Below are 13,154 nucleotides of genomic sequence, written 5' to 3' on the forward strand. Positions count from 1 at the left end.
GGGGGGGGGTCTAAATTGACCCATACAAGTCTGTAACTCTGACAGTGTATAAATGGAACCAAAATTAACCCGTTGTACACTGTCAAGAGTTAAGGAGAGACCTTGAAATTTGAAAGTTTGATAAACACTGCTGTATAGTGTGCTGGGTGCAGGGGTGTCGTACCAAATTCTGGGCCCTGGGTACCTTAACTATTGAAAAGATATACAAGCTCACAGTGCGCTGCAAGCTTGTAGATCTGCTATTTTTGAAAAATCTTGAAAATGTGTGCAAATCTTTGAATATTTCAAATCCTTCTAAGGTTTTTTGAAAATGTGTCTATGTCAGTGGTGCTCAAACCTTTTCATGTGAAGGACCCCCAAAATGAGATGCATTTGGTCACGGACCCCCATCTCAAAATATTTAGTTCCAGGGACCCCCCAGAAGCAATATTTGAGTTACAAATGTTCGCTTAAAAAAAATACATATATTCAAAGATTTGCACACATTTTCAGGACTTTTCAAAAATAGCAGATCTACAAGCTTGCAGCGTGGTACTCGGTGCCACACTGTGAGCTTGTATATCTGCTATTTTTCAATAGCTAAAGTATAAAATAATGAAGGCCTCTCCACCTTGGGCCCTAGTAACTCAGTCCCACTTTTCCCCCCCTGGCTGGGTGCATGGCAGGTACCTGATTGGAGGCGTTACCAGCACTGACCACAGGCGAGTATGGAGCCACGCCACCTCCCAGAAAAGAGCAGTGGCAGCATATGTACTTGGACTTGTACTGTGCTGGGCTCATCTCAGGAGCCCGGTACTGTGCTGGGCTTATCTCAGGAGCCCGGTACTGTGCTGAGCTTATCTCAGGAGCCCGGTACTGTGCTGAGCTTATCTCAGGAGCCCGGTACTTCTCTGAGCTTATCTCAGGAGCCTGGTACTGTGCTGAGCTTATCTCAGTAGCCTGGTACTGTGCTGAGCTTATCTCAGTAGCCTGGTACTGTGCTAGGCTTATCTCAGGAGCCCGGTACTTTGCTGAGCTTATCCCAGGAGCCCGGTACTTTGCTGAGCTTGTCTCAGGAGCCCGGTACTGTGCTGGGCTTGTCTCAGGAGCCCGGTACTGTGCTGGGCTCCTCTCAGTAGCCCGGTACTGTGCTGGGCTCGTCTCAGTAGCCTGGTACTGTGCTGGGCTCCTCTCAGTAGCCTGGTACTGTGCTGGGCTCCTCTCAGTAGCCTGGTACTGTGCTGGGCTCCTCTCAGTAGCCCGGTACTGTAATGGGCTCCTCTCAGTAGCCTGGTACTTTGCTGAGCTTATCTCAGAAGCCTGGTACTGTGCTAGGTTTGTCTCAGGAGCCCGGTACTGTGCTGTGCTTGTCTCAGGAGCCCGGTACTGTGCTGGGCTCGTCTCAGTAGCCCGGTACTGTGCTGAGCTTATCTCAGTAGCCTGGTACTGTGCTGAGCTTATCTCAGTAGCCTGGTACTGTGCTAGGCTTGTCTCGGGAGCCCGGTACTTTGCTGAGCTTATCTCAGGAGCCCGGTATTGTGCTGTGCTTATCTCAGGAGCCTGGTACTGTGCTGAGCTCGTCTCAGGAGCCTGGTACTGTGCTAGGCTCGTCTCAGTAGCCCGGTACTGTGCTGGGCTCCTCTCAGTAGCCTGGTACTGTGCTGGGCTCGTCTCAGTAGCCTGGTACTGTGCTGGGCTCGTCTCAGTAGCCTGGTACTGTGCTGTGCTTGTCTCAGGAGCCCGGTACTGTGCTGAGCTCGTCTCAGGAGCATGGTACTGTGCTGGGCTCGTCTCAGGAGCCTGGCCAATCATGCGGGGCGGCCTGAAACCTGGGTGGCGACAAAACAGGACAAATAGTGTATCAGTCAGTGGTGTAAAGTAACTAAGTACATTTACTTAAGTACTGTACTTAAGTACTTTTGAGGTATTTGTACTTTACTTTATTACCAATTTCCAATACCTTTACTCCACTACATCTCAGAGGCAAATATTGTACTTTCAGCCCACTACAATTATTTGACAACTTTAGTTACTAGTTACTTTGCAGATATAAAATTATAAAACATACATAACCACTTTAGCCCTATTTTATACCTTGGCTATTTTCAAAAAAATATGTACTTTTGTACACTTTCATACTTTTACTGAAGTACATTTTGAATTCTAGACTTTTAATTAACAGAGTATTACTATATCGCAGTATTGACACTTTTAATTAAGTAAAACATTGAGTACTTTTTCCACCTATAACTGTAGTTATAGGCTGTCATGATAATGACATTTTACTATGGCGCTTAATTGTCATAAATGATTTAGGATTTATGAATTTAATTGTGTTTACTGTATTAGCTTTGACAATTGGAACATATACATTTGTGTTTGGCTTTTAGGCTTCGCAAATAAAGATTTCACAGGGCAGATATGACAAATAACTCAAATATATACAGAAATGACTGGAAAACAGATAACATGCTCAGTACAGTGTTCAAATCTACAGATTTTGTTGTTGTCAACATAAAATAAAGTGACTAATGCTGAATTTAAAACATAGAATGGCTCAACATAAAGCATAATTTAAGTGTTCAATTCTTCCAATTTGCATGTTCCTTTCTTACAAATTGTTTGCGCCTTCACAAACAATTGGCTGATCAGTAGTAGTCAGTAGTAGTGTACATACGATTGGTAGGGGGCCTCCTTCTGGTGATGGCAGGGCCCAGCCTAAGTTTCTTTCCGTTGAAACGAACCGTTTGCTGTAGTAAAAAGTGTAACGAGGTGGTGTTATAATTATGTATAAACAAAACCAAACAATTATGTATAATAGACCTTACCCGTTCGAAGATATGTGCTTCAAAATATGTCAAACGCACCCGGTGAAAGTGTGTGAGAGAGAGAGAGAGAGAGAGAGAGAGAGAAACATTCCTAACTGTGAGAGAAAGGGGTGTGTGTGTGTGTGGGGCTACAGATCCCATGGCCTGGAGGAACGGACCGTAACCCTGGCAACAGACAGCAGAGTTCAACAGAAGTGGTTAAGAAAACGCTAATTTAAACTGCTTTAATTTGGGAGAAATGAAATTCGGGCTCCGTCAGTGTTGGTATAATGCTAATGGCCAATACCATGTGAACTTTGGGATCAGTTGCTGAAGCGAGTGAATAGATAAACATAGATAAGCGTGAGCGTTAGAGCGTTAGAGCGTGAGCGTTAGAGCGTTAGAGCGTGAGTTTGCTCCTTTATTAGTAGGATTATGTATAAACAAACCAAACAATAACTCCAGAGTGACACTCTAAGTCAGTGGTTCTCAGAGTGAGGTCTGGGACCCCCAGGGGTCCTTGGGGGAATTCCAGGGGGTCTCCAGCTAAATGAGTTAATACAGCATTAAAATCAGTTTAACCCTTATACATTGGCTATTTGAAAATCTACAGCTTGGGACATCTGGCACAAAATATTTTCAGATGGGGGTCCGAAGCCAGATGCATATTCAATTGGGGGTCCTTGATGTGAAAACGTTTGAAAACCACTGCTGGGTTAAGTAATACTTACTTCAGTAATCATTGGAATGTCGACATCTTCGGCAAAGTATACAAAACCATACCTTGAAAAAGAAGATCAAAATAAATAAATAAATAACTGAAGGATATAGTCACACACACACACACACACACACACACACACACACACACACACACACACACACACACACACACACACACACACACACACACACACACACACACACACACACACACACACACACACACACACACACAGTTCCGAAGAAGCAATCTGATTGGTTGAAATAGCTATCCACCAACCGTGATGATAATGGGCACTATGGAACGGGTCTCAAACAAAGAAATCAGCTGTCGCAAAATAGCCACCGGCTCACACTTGTTGTTTCCGTAGGCGATGCCTTGTAAGCGGCTATGCTAGCAGTTTTCATGTGATTAAGTACAAATTACCATCGAATATATTAATTACAATGAAATGAAGTTGATGTGTTGTATAATCGCAATATGAAACTCGAGGGTTGTGCCTTATCATAATTATGGGTACTTTCATATCGCTTAAGAGTAATTAGAAAAAAGTAGATTAAGAAGACTTTCTCCATACTTCTTTCTGTAGCATGCATGTACAAAACTGTCAGCATTCTTATTTTCATGTGTTCAACTGTAATGCTCACCCTGCGAAGGTCCCTTCACTGTAATTGACAAGCCTCACCATCCTGATCAGGCCGAACTCTTGGAATAAGCGACGGATTTCGCAATCCTCTGCCTGATAACAACCATGAAAGAACAAAATAAAAAATACATTATAAGCAGATAACTGTTATACTGGTCTTTTTAAACCACACAAAGCCTAGCAGCCCTATTCTGGGGGCCAGCATTTGGCAAAAATAGCTGATCTACATGCTTGTGACGTGCTGTGAGCTTGTAAAGGGGCGAAAATATTTACTACAGAGAATGGAAAAAGGAGCCCTGGGGGACCCTGATCAACTCAGTTTATAGGGTTTTAAGCTCCCATATTATTATGTGTCTTAATTTGAAGAACCCCTGTAACTCTGAGAGTGTACAAATGTACACACATTTGTACACTCTCAGAGTTACAAACCCGCAAGGGTCAATTTGGATCCCCCTCAAGGAACCCTGAGAGTCCCTGGACCCCATTCTGAGAACAACTGGTTTAGAGCAGTGGTGAGAACCTTAACCCCCAATATAATCATATTTGAACCCTGAAAGACACTTGGAATTGTAGGAGTGGAGGCATACAATCATTTTGACTCCGTTACACAGATGCATATTGTGAAAATAGCAGACCCACAAGCTCACAATGCCTTGCAATTATTTTCACATATTTTATTTTCACATATTTTGCCTCTTTCTTATATTATTTGACAATTTGGCCAAAGTTCAACCAGTTTTTATAGTCTAGTTTATTGATTACAGGTACTTTTGATGCAGTAATGGTCTTTTTTCCACTACTTTTTTTTGGTATTACAGATTGAGAACCACTGTTTTAGAGCACATCCAGATAACATGTTTAATGTGTTTGAGTACAATAGATCACAATGGAAACAAACCCTCTGGGGCTTTTAGTGTTATCCTTTAGCATAACCTTTGACTGTACTACTACTACTACCTGTACTGTGATAATAAAGTAAATTAAATCAATAATCTGTTGGTCCTTCAGTATTTTGCCCTTGAGCAAAACACTGAACCCGACCCACGCCTACTGTTATGTTATGTTGCCAGAGCAAATGTTCAGCTTTTAAGCTTAACCAACAGTCCATGACTCAAATGTAAATACACCCTCCAGACATCAGATGCAACTCACCTCCCTGTCAATATTTCCAACAAAGAGGGTGTTGGGGACCAGCTTGCCCTTAGGCAGATTGAAGCCTTTTGACGTCTTCATGTGGTTCTGGAACAATAAGAACAATGTCAAGATTACTTAAATTATTGTCTCCACCAGCCGAAGGCTGAGGGAGAGTATGTTTTCGCCCCTGTCCGTGCGTCCGTCCGTGCGTGCGTGCGTCCGTCCGTCCTCCGAGTTTGTTACCAGCTAATCTCCGGCACCGTTGGCCCGGTCGCTGCCAAAATGAGCACACACACTCCCTGGATGCCAATTCAGAACCTCTGCCCCACATTCAAAAATCACGCAAATCGTTAGACAGTATCTCTACAGCAGGGGTGGGCAACTTTGATGATGGCGAGTGCCGCTATATTTCCACCTTCACTCCAGAGGGCCACATAGCATATTGCTATGTCCTACTTTGTCATTCTAGTATCTCATACAAAAGAAGCAAAAAATAGCAGATCTACAAGCTCAAAACGCATCGCGCTGCGACGCGTTTTGAGCTTGTAGATCGGCTATTTTTTGCTTCTTTTGAATTGGAATCCTGAATAATTTTTTGTTATTTTTGAATTGGAATCCTGAAATGTAACATTTTGATTTAATTTCAAACACATTTAATTATATTCTCATGTTAACTTTATGAACTTGAATACAAATACATTGAACATAAAAAAATGATTTTAATACTACTATAATAGTCATTAAGCTACTAATATAGACTGAAGAAATTAAAGGTCATGTTTGGAATTGTAACAGCTGAAATCAATAATATATCAGTATTCCGGTATCAACCTGCGGGCCGCATTAAGTGAAGGTGGGGGCCGCATGTGGCCCCCGGGCCGCCAGTTGCCCATGTATGCTCTACAGTCATGTGATCGACACGGATCTGTCTGATTGTCCATATTCCATCCTGATTGGCTGATATTGGCTTTCAAAGTTTGTAAGATTGGTCCATTTTGGACAAAATGCCTCAAATCACAAACGCAGAGCGCAATTATCACGCAATCGCGCACACACGTTCCCACTAGGACGAGGAAGAAATGCCATATCGGAAATCAGCCTCATGGTGGCGCTATAACAGGCCGATTTGTGGTTTTACCTACAACTCCACCGATCAGTTTCAAACTTTGTAAGCGCACTCCCTGGATGCCAATTCAGAACCTCTGCCCCACATTTTTCACATGGGCCTGTTCTAGCGCCACCAGGAGGCCAATTTGTGCAAAACTACCTTTTGGCCAGTACTCCTTCAGATTTTGTCCAAAAATCACACAAATCGGTAGACAGTATCTCTACAGTCATGTGATCGACATGGATCTGTCTGATTGTCCATATTCCATCCTGATTGGCTGAGATTGGCTTTCAAAGTTTGTAAGATTGGTCCGTTTTGGACAAAATGCCTCAAATCACAAACGCAGAGTGCAATTAACATGAAATCGCACACACACATTCCCACTAGGCAGAGGAAGAAATGCCACTTCAACATTTTTAAATCAGCCTCATGGTGGCGCTATAACAGGCCAATTTGTGGTTTTACCAATAACTCCACCGATCAGTTTCAAACTTTGTAAGCGCACTCCCTATAGGCCAAGAAAAAAACATTTCCTTGCATTTTTCACATCAGCGTTTTATAGCGCCACCAGGAGGCCGACTTATGTTAGACACATTTTTGGATATTACTCCTTCAGATTTTACCCACAATTAACACAAATCAGTACACAGTATCTCTACAGTCATATGATTAAGACGGATCTGACCCATATTAAATATTCCATCCTGATTGGCTAAGATTGGCCTCCAAACTTTGCAGGATTGATCCGTTTCAAACAAAATGCCTCAAATCAAACACAGCGTGCAATTGTAATGAAATTGTGCACGCACATTCGCAAAAGGCCAAGGAAGAAATTACACTACAAAATGTTCAAATCAGCCTCATGGTGGCGCCATGAAAGGTCTAAGATTGGTGAAGAACACATGCCACCCTTTTTACATTTGCCTATTATAGCACCACCAGGACGCGTGGCCTGGTGGAGACATGTGCTCGGAAGAGCACTTCTTCTAGTTTGTGATATTTGACAGCAGAATATGTTCTGATTCCATTAGTAGCATACAGCCAATAGTTGGGTAAAAAATGGCAGTTCCGTGACCGTGGAGAGCAAAGGTCCGTTTCTCAATGGATTTGTCATCTAGGGGTCGTTTCACACTCTAATAAGGAACCTAACTAATTTCGGTTCGGGAGGGCTCCCCGACCCGAAATTAGTTAGGTTCGGGGGGAGTTCATCCATACTTTCTTAACGGCTAGTGCCGAAGTCGCTTGTAAATATTGGAGGTCCGTGGCATGACAACGTTTGTGGCCGATGAATGAGCATTGCAGGGCGGATACTTATTTGACTTGCCCTCGCGCTGCACGCTGAATGACTGGAGGTCCAGTGAGTAGCAGCTCCAGTAGGCAGCAGCACCAGCGGGGTCTCTTCTCTCTCTCTCTCACTCACACTCACAAACGCTCGATCGAGCTCTGTCAAAAACATTTAATTTACAAGCTCACATGCCGCCTCCCTTGCTGCATGCATGTCATCACACAGTCACAACTCGTCGTGGAAAACCTATCAACACGGAACACTAGCAATTAGCAAAGTTGTGTTTAAGCACTTCTTTTGTCTGACGCGTTAGCGATACACGCAGCAAAGCGGAGTGTGTGTGTGTGTGTGTGTGTGTGTGTGTGTGTGTGTGTGTGTGTGTGTGTGTCTCGCGCGCGCGCCTCCCAGCGAGAACCTGACAATGTATCCGCTCTGCGACGATCAATACACGGCCAGACAAGCATTGGAAGTCGGCGTGCCTCCCTCCCAAACGACCGCTGTTTCATTGGCTTCACAGCCGAGCATGTGAACTTGGAGCCGGGATGAATGAATGAGAAGACACCGCTGAGTACCGAAATTAAGTCGGGAGGTCACAACATTTCTCCAGCACCGTGGAGCCGAATTTAGTCGGTTGACGCCCCCCGAACCGGGGGATGCGAACCATATTTGGGTTCGCCTAGTGCCGAACCGAAATTAGTTAGGCTCCTTATAACGGTATGAATCGACCCTAGGAGGGTTATTAAACAAATTTGGCCGGGGTGTCTTTTTTTTTTAAATGGCAGGGAAAATGTTTGACATCTAGGGTAATTTTCAGTCTCATTCACTTGCTATACACTACACTATAAAGGAAAAAAAATACTCCCAAAAAATCATCTTTAAGTGGGATGTGAGGGGTCAAACTAGGGTTTTTTAATTATTCTGAATCCATTGCAAGCATTTGTTTTGCATGAAAAACATTCCTTGGGATAAAAACGGACCCCAAAAGACTGTGAAAATTGATGACTCATCACTAAACCATCGTATTGTGGGGTAATTTCTTGCCCAAGGGATGTTTTTCATGAGCTATGTAAAAATGCAAGCGATTACCAAGACATTCAAGGACTCCTATCTATCTGTGTGGTAACATGATAAGAGGCCATCAAGAAGAGTTCTGGGAACCAAAATCGTCTGATAATAGGCCTAAATGATGTAGGCCTACTTTGCATGCTCACATGATAATGCATTGTAGGCCTATTACTCAAGAACATTTAATATGTATTTATTTAACAAAACAGCCAAATTTACATCGAGGTGCCCACTGCCCAGCTTGGAAAATCGAGTTGTCACATAAACGATGCTGCCAGTTGCAACAACATCACTGCTAAATTTCCCACCACGTGTATGTGTGTCCATTGTATGGCGGTGTGGCTCGCGGTAAACAAACACAGCAGATCTACAAGCTCACTGCAGCTTGTAGATCTGCCGTGTTCTGCATGTAGCGACACGACACCCCAACATTCACTTCCACTGGAAGGCAGCTGAATTAATTACTCTATGGCATCACAGCAAGATCAAAAGTTATAAGATCCCCAGACCACAGGCCTCAACGTGACGTAGGCCTACATGCAGTGATCAGCGAACAGTGTTACTTACAACGTGTGACTCACCATTGTTATGTTCTAAAATCGAACGTGATTAAAATAAACTATGCAAACACTGTCTGCAGCCACGGCTTCCACAGCTGACCACCACTGCTGAACTCAACCGAAGTTCACTCTGAAGATGATGGACAGCTCAATACCACGCCCTTAAGATGATGATGATGATGATGAGCTGCACCTGTGTCTGTCTGCGCCAACAAACAAACAAGCGGTGGACAAAATGTTGTACATTCTCTAGTAGGCTATATATTTTCTTTTTGATAGTCCTATCAGTGCATTTCTGCATTGAAATTTAGAACATGAAACAATGATTAAACTACATCGACTACAGCTGTTGCACCCGCTCTGTTGCACTGACATACAGGTAATTAACTTTAAACTACAATTAGGCCTACAGCTGTTGCACATAGGCCTAATACATTACATTTTCTACAGCTGTTGTAGGCCTACTGGCATTAGTGTGCTACATACAGCCACTCAGCCAGTGAACTGCAGTGGTGTAAAGTAACTAAGTACATTTACACCTGTTGTAGCCTACTTAAGTACAATTTTGAGGTAGGCTATTTGTACTTTACTTGAGTAGGCTATTTCGACTCCACTACATCTCAGAGGCAAATATTGTAGCTACTTTTACTCCACTACAATATTATGACAACTTTAGTTAATATACATTTACTTTGTAGAATTAGATAATAATTACAAATCACACACATCATTGTATTCATTGGAAAACATGTGAAATTGGACATTCTGCATAATCAGTGGGCTACTTTCTACTGTTGGTACTTAAAGTACATTTTGATACCAATACTTTTGTACTTTTACTCAAGTAAATGTAGTATTTCTGCATTGCAGTGTTGATAATTTTACTTAAGTACAAAATGTGAGTACTTTTTCCACCACTGGTGAACTGTCATGTTTTAACATTATTTACAGTATATCATTCGGATTGAGGACATCGGGGACCAGTGGGTGAAGTTGTTGTGGACTGTGGAGTAAAGGAGCCCCATCCTCTCTTCAGCATCCCGAGTCTAGACCAGATACTAAGGGCTGGCCCTGCATCACATGTGAGTACGCATTATGACCACTAGAGGTCGCCCCTAGCTAGCCCATCGGCTTAGTGTGCATGGAGTTCAAAAGCATTTGAATCTTTTTGTTTTTGTGTGAGTGGGGCTGTATTATATTTTAGTTAAGTTAACAAAAATAATAATAATAGGTTCATTCGCACAAAGATGATAACCCTATGAATTGATAATTGACCAATAATCATCACTTCAATTGATGGTTTCCTCATCATACCTAAACTGCAAATACAGTAGTACAAATACAAATGAGTTAACTCACTGACCATTTCAGTGTAATGTGTTCCAGCTAGCTGAAGAATTGTGTTGATTGTCCTCCTCCTTTCCCTTAACTACTGTCTAAAATAAATAAGAGCAGCAATTAATTTAAAAATAACAAGAGTAATAATATGTGTCCCTATTTGTCCTGTATAATGTAGTGGTGGAGATCTTTGTGTCTTAGAACCACCCATTTTTAACTTTGAACTATGTCATTAATATACCTTAGAGGAGTTGTGTGGAAATAAGAAAAAAGTTCCCCCCCTTCAGTGTTGCATATAGAACTGGATGATTCATTTTGGGGTTTGTATTGCAAATCACACCATCATACTTAAACCAAAAAAAAAGTGCTGCCTGCACATTCTGCGCAATGCACGATTGGATGTTGGAAAGTTGTGGATAAGAAAGAGGCAAACATTTTGATAACAGCCACGATCTATAAGCTCACAACGCTTCGCAACGAGCTTGTAGATCTATTTATCTGTGGAACCGAGTCAAACTAAATGTTATGCCTCAAACTCCTACATTCCAAGTGCTTGTCAGGGTGAGCCACTGGACAATGCTACAAAACACATGTTGAAAGTAAGAAAGCAACGGTTCTTCAATATTGATCAGGATTATGTGAAAAATTAAAAAAAAGAATGTCATCATTCGATTTTCATTCAAACTTTTATTTGTCCGAATACTGTTTCTCTGTTTTCTCTTTTTCCTTGTTTTTCTCATTTTCATCACCGCACAAGCAGACTATACTTATTGTGTTCTTCAGAGGTTAAATGTCTTAAATACACATTAACATGAATCTAACATATTAATAGAAAAGATCATGTGTAAACAAAGTCTATGAAACTATCTGTGAAATCTATGAAAAGGTTCCATCTGCAACACAACTTTATACACTACAGTATGTAGCTAAGGGTTCCTTGGCCTGAAAAAACATGTGCTTAAGACACCTGTCATAAGGTTTCATCCTCATTACAATTTCAGTTTTGCACACAGTCCTATACTGCAGTCTGTTCACTGATACAAGCCACATAATATCAGTCATCATTTTGAGACAGTATCTTGTTTGTCATATTTTCAATACATTCGACTGTTCCAGAATGATTCAAATCTAAATGTGTTGTTCAATATAGTGGAAACAACCACCATACGGTTCATTACATGCCTTTGAAATTAGATATTTTTTTGGAGCAGTGAAAGCGCTCCCAATAGACAGGTATGTCTGTGGCTGGCTATGTGGCTATGTGGCTGGCTATGTGGCTATGTGGCTGGCTATGTCCGTAGCCTGGCAATACCTTGATTGGCCACACATGTTAAAGGAGGGGCGCTGTTGTGCAGGCACACACACACACACACACACACACACACACACACACACACACACACACACACACACACACACACACACACACACACACACAGTATAGCTGCTCAGATTCACCGCTCCACTTCAAACCGAGGTTTGATTTTTACTAGACAATTCATTTTAGATTTGAGCTAAAAAGCCTTATTTTATGATTGGCTATTCAAAAATTGCAGATCTACAAGCTCATATGAGCTATGAGCTTGTAGATCTGCTATTTTAGAAACATTTTTGAGAATATGTTCAAATCTTTAAATAGCTTTAAATACATTTTCAACTCAAATCTTTGCTTCTGGGGGTCCCTGGAACAACACATTTTGAGATGGGGTCCGTGGCCAAATACATATCATTTTGGGGGTCCTTGACATGAAAAGGTTTTGGGCACCACTGACATAGCAACATACATTTTTCAGAAAACAGTTTTACTGATTTTAGAAGACATTTGTAGAATCTGCCTCAGGTCTTAAGGGCACAGCAAGTTGGCAACTGACCACCACGGCCAAAATTCTTCTGGCAGCCTTTTCTTTGTCCCACAATTACATGATGGGGAACCAGCACTACTGCATTTTACAGCCCGCATACCTTGTGCTTGCACCATTAATCCATGACTAGTGAGTCACGTTTTTCAAGTTCAGACACACACACACACACACACACACACACACACACACACACACACACACACACACACACACACACACACACACACACACACACACATGTCGAACAAACACACTCACAATATACTGTTGCTTGCCCCTCATCAAAACACATTGCTTAAAAAAAACATAATTCACGCAAATCTGAAACGTAAAGTCACGCTAAACTTTCTTGAAAGAATTCATAAGTGCTCAATGTTATACAGTATGAGACATTTCATCTCCATGCAATCTGGTTTCTAATGCCACATGTATATGATGGTGCTCAGGTGATGTGTGCCAAAAATAGCAGATCTACATCAACCATGGTTATATGGTTACTAACACTAACACTCAAAGACAAATTATACATTTGTTAACTAGAACTAAAGCCCACTAAAACCCCCAACAATAAATACAAACTAGAATTATCTTCATTTTAGTTTACCACTGTCAGTAGTTCATTGTGGAACTGCTTGCAAAAGAACAC

This window comes from Nannobrachium achirus (assembly GCF_963921795.1).
Source record: "Nannobrachium achirus genome assembly, chromosome: 23".
NCBI classification, from domain to species: Eukaryota; Metazoa; Chordata; class Actinopteri; order Myctophiformes; family Myctophidae; genus Nannobrachium; species Nannobrachium achirus.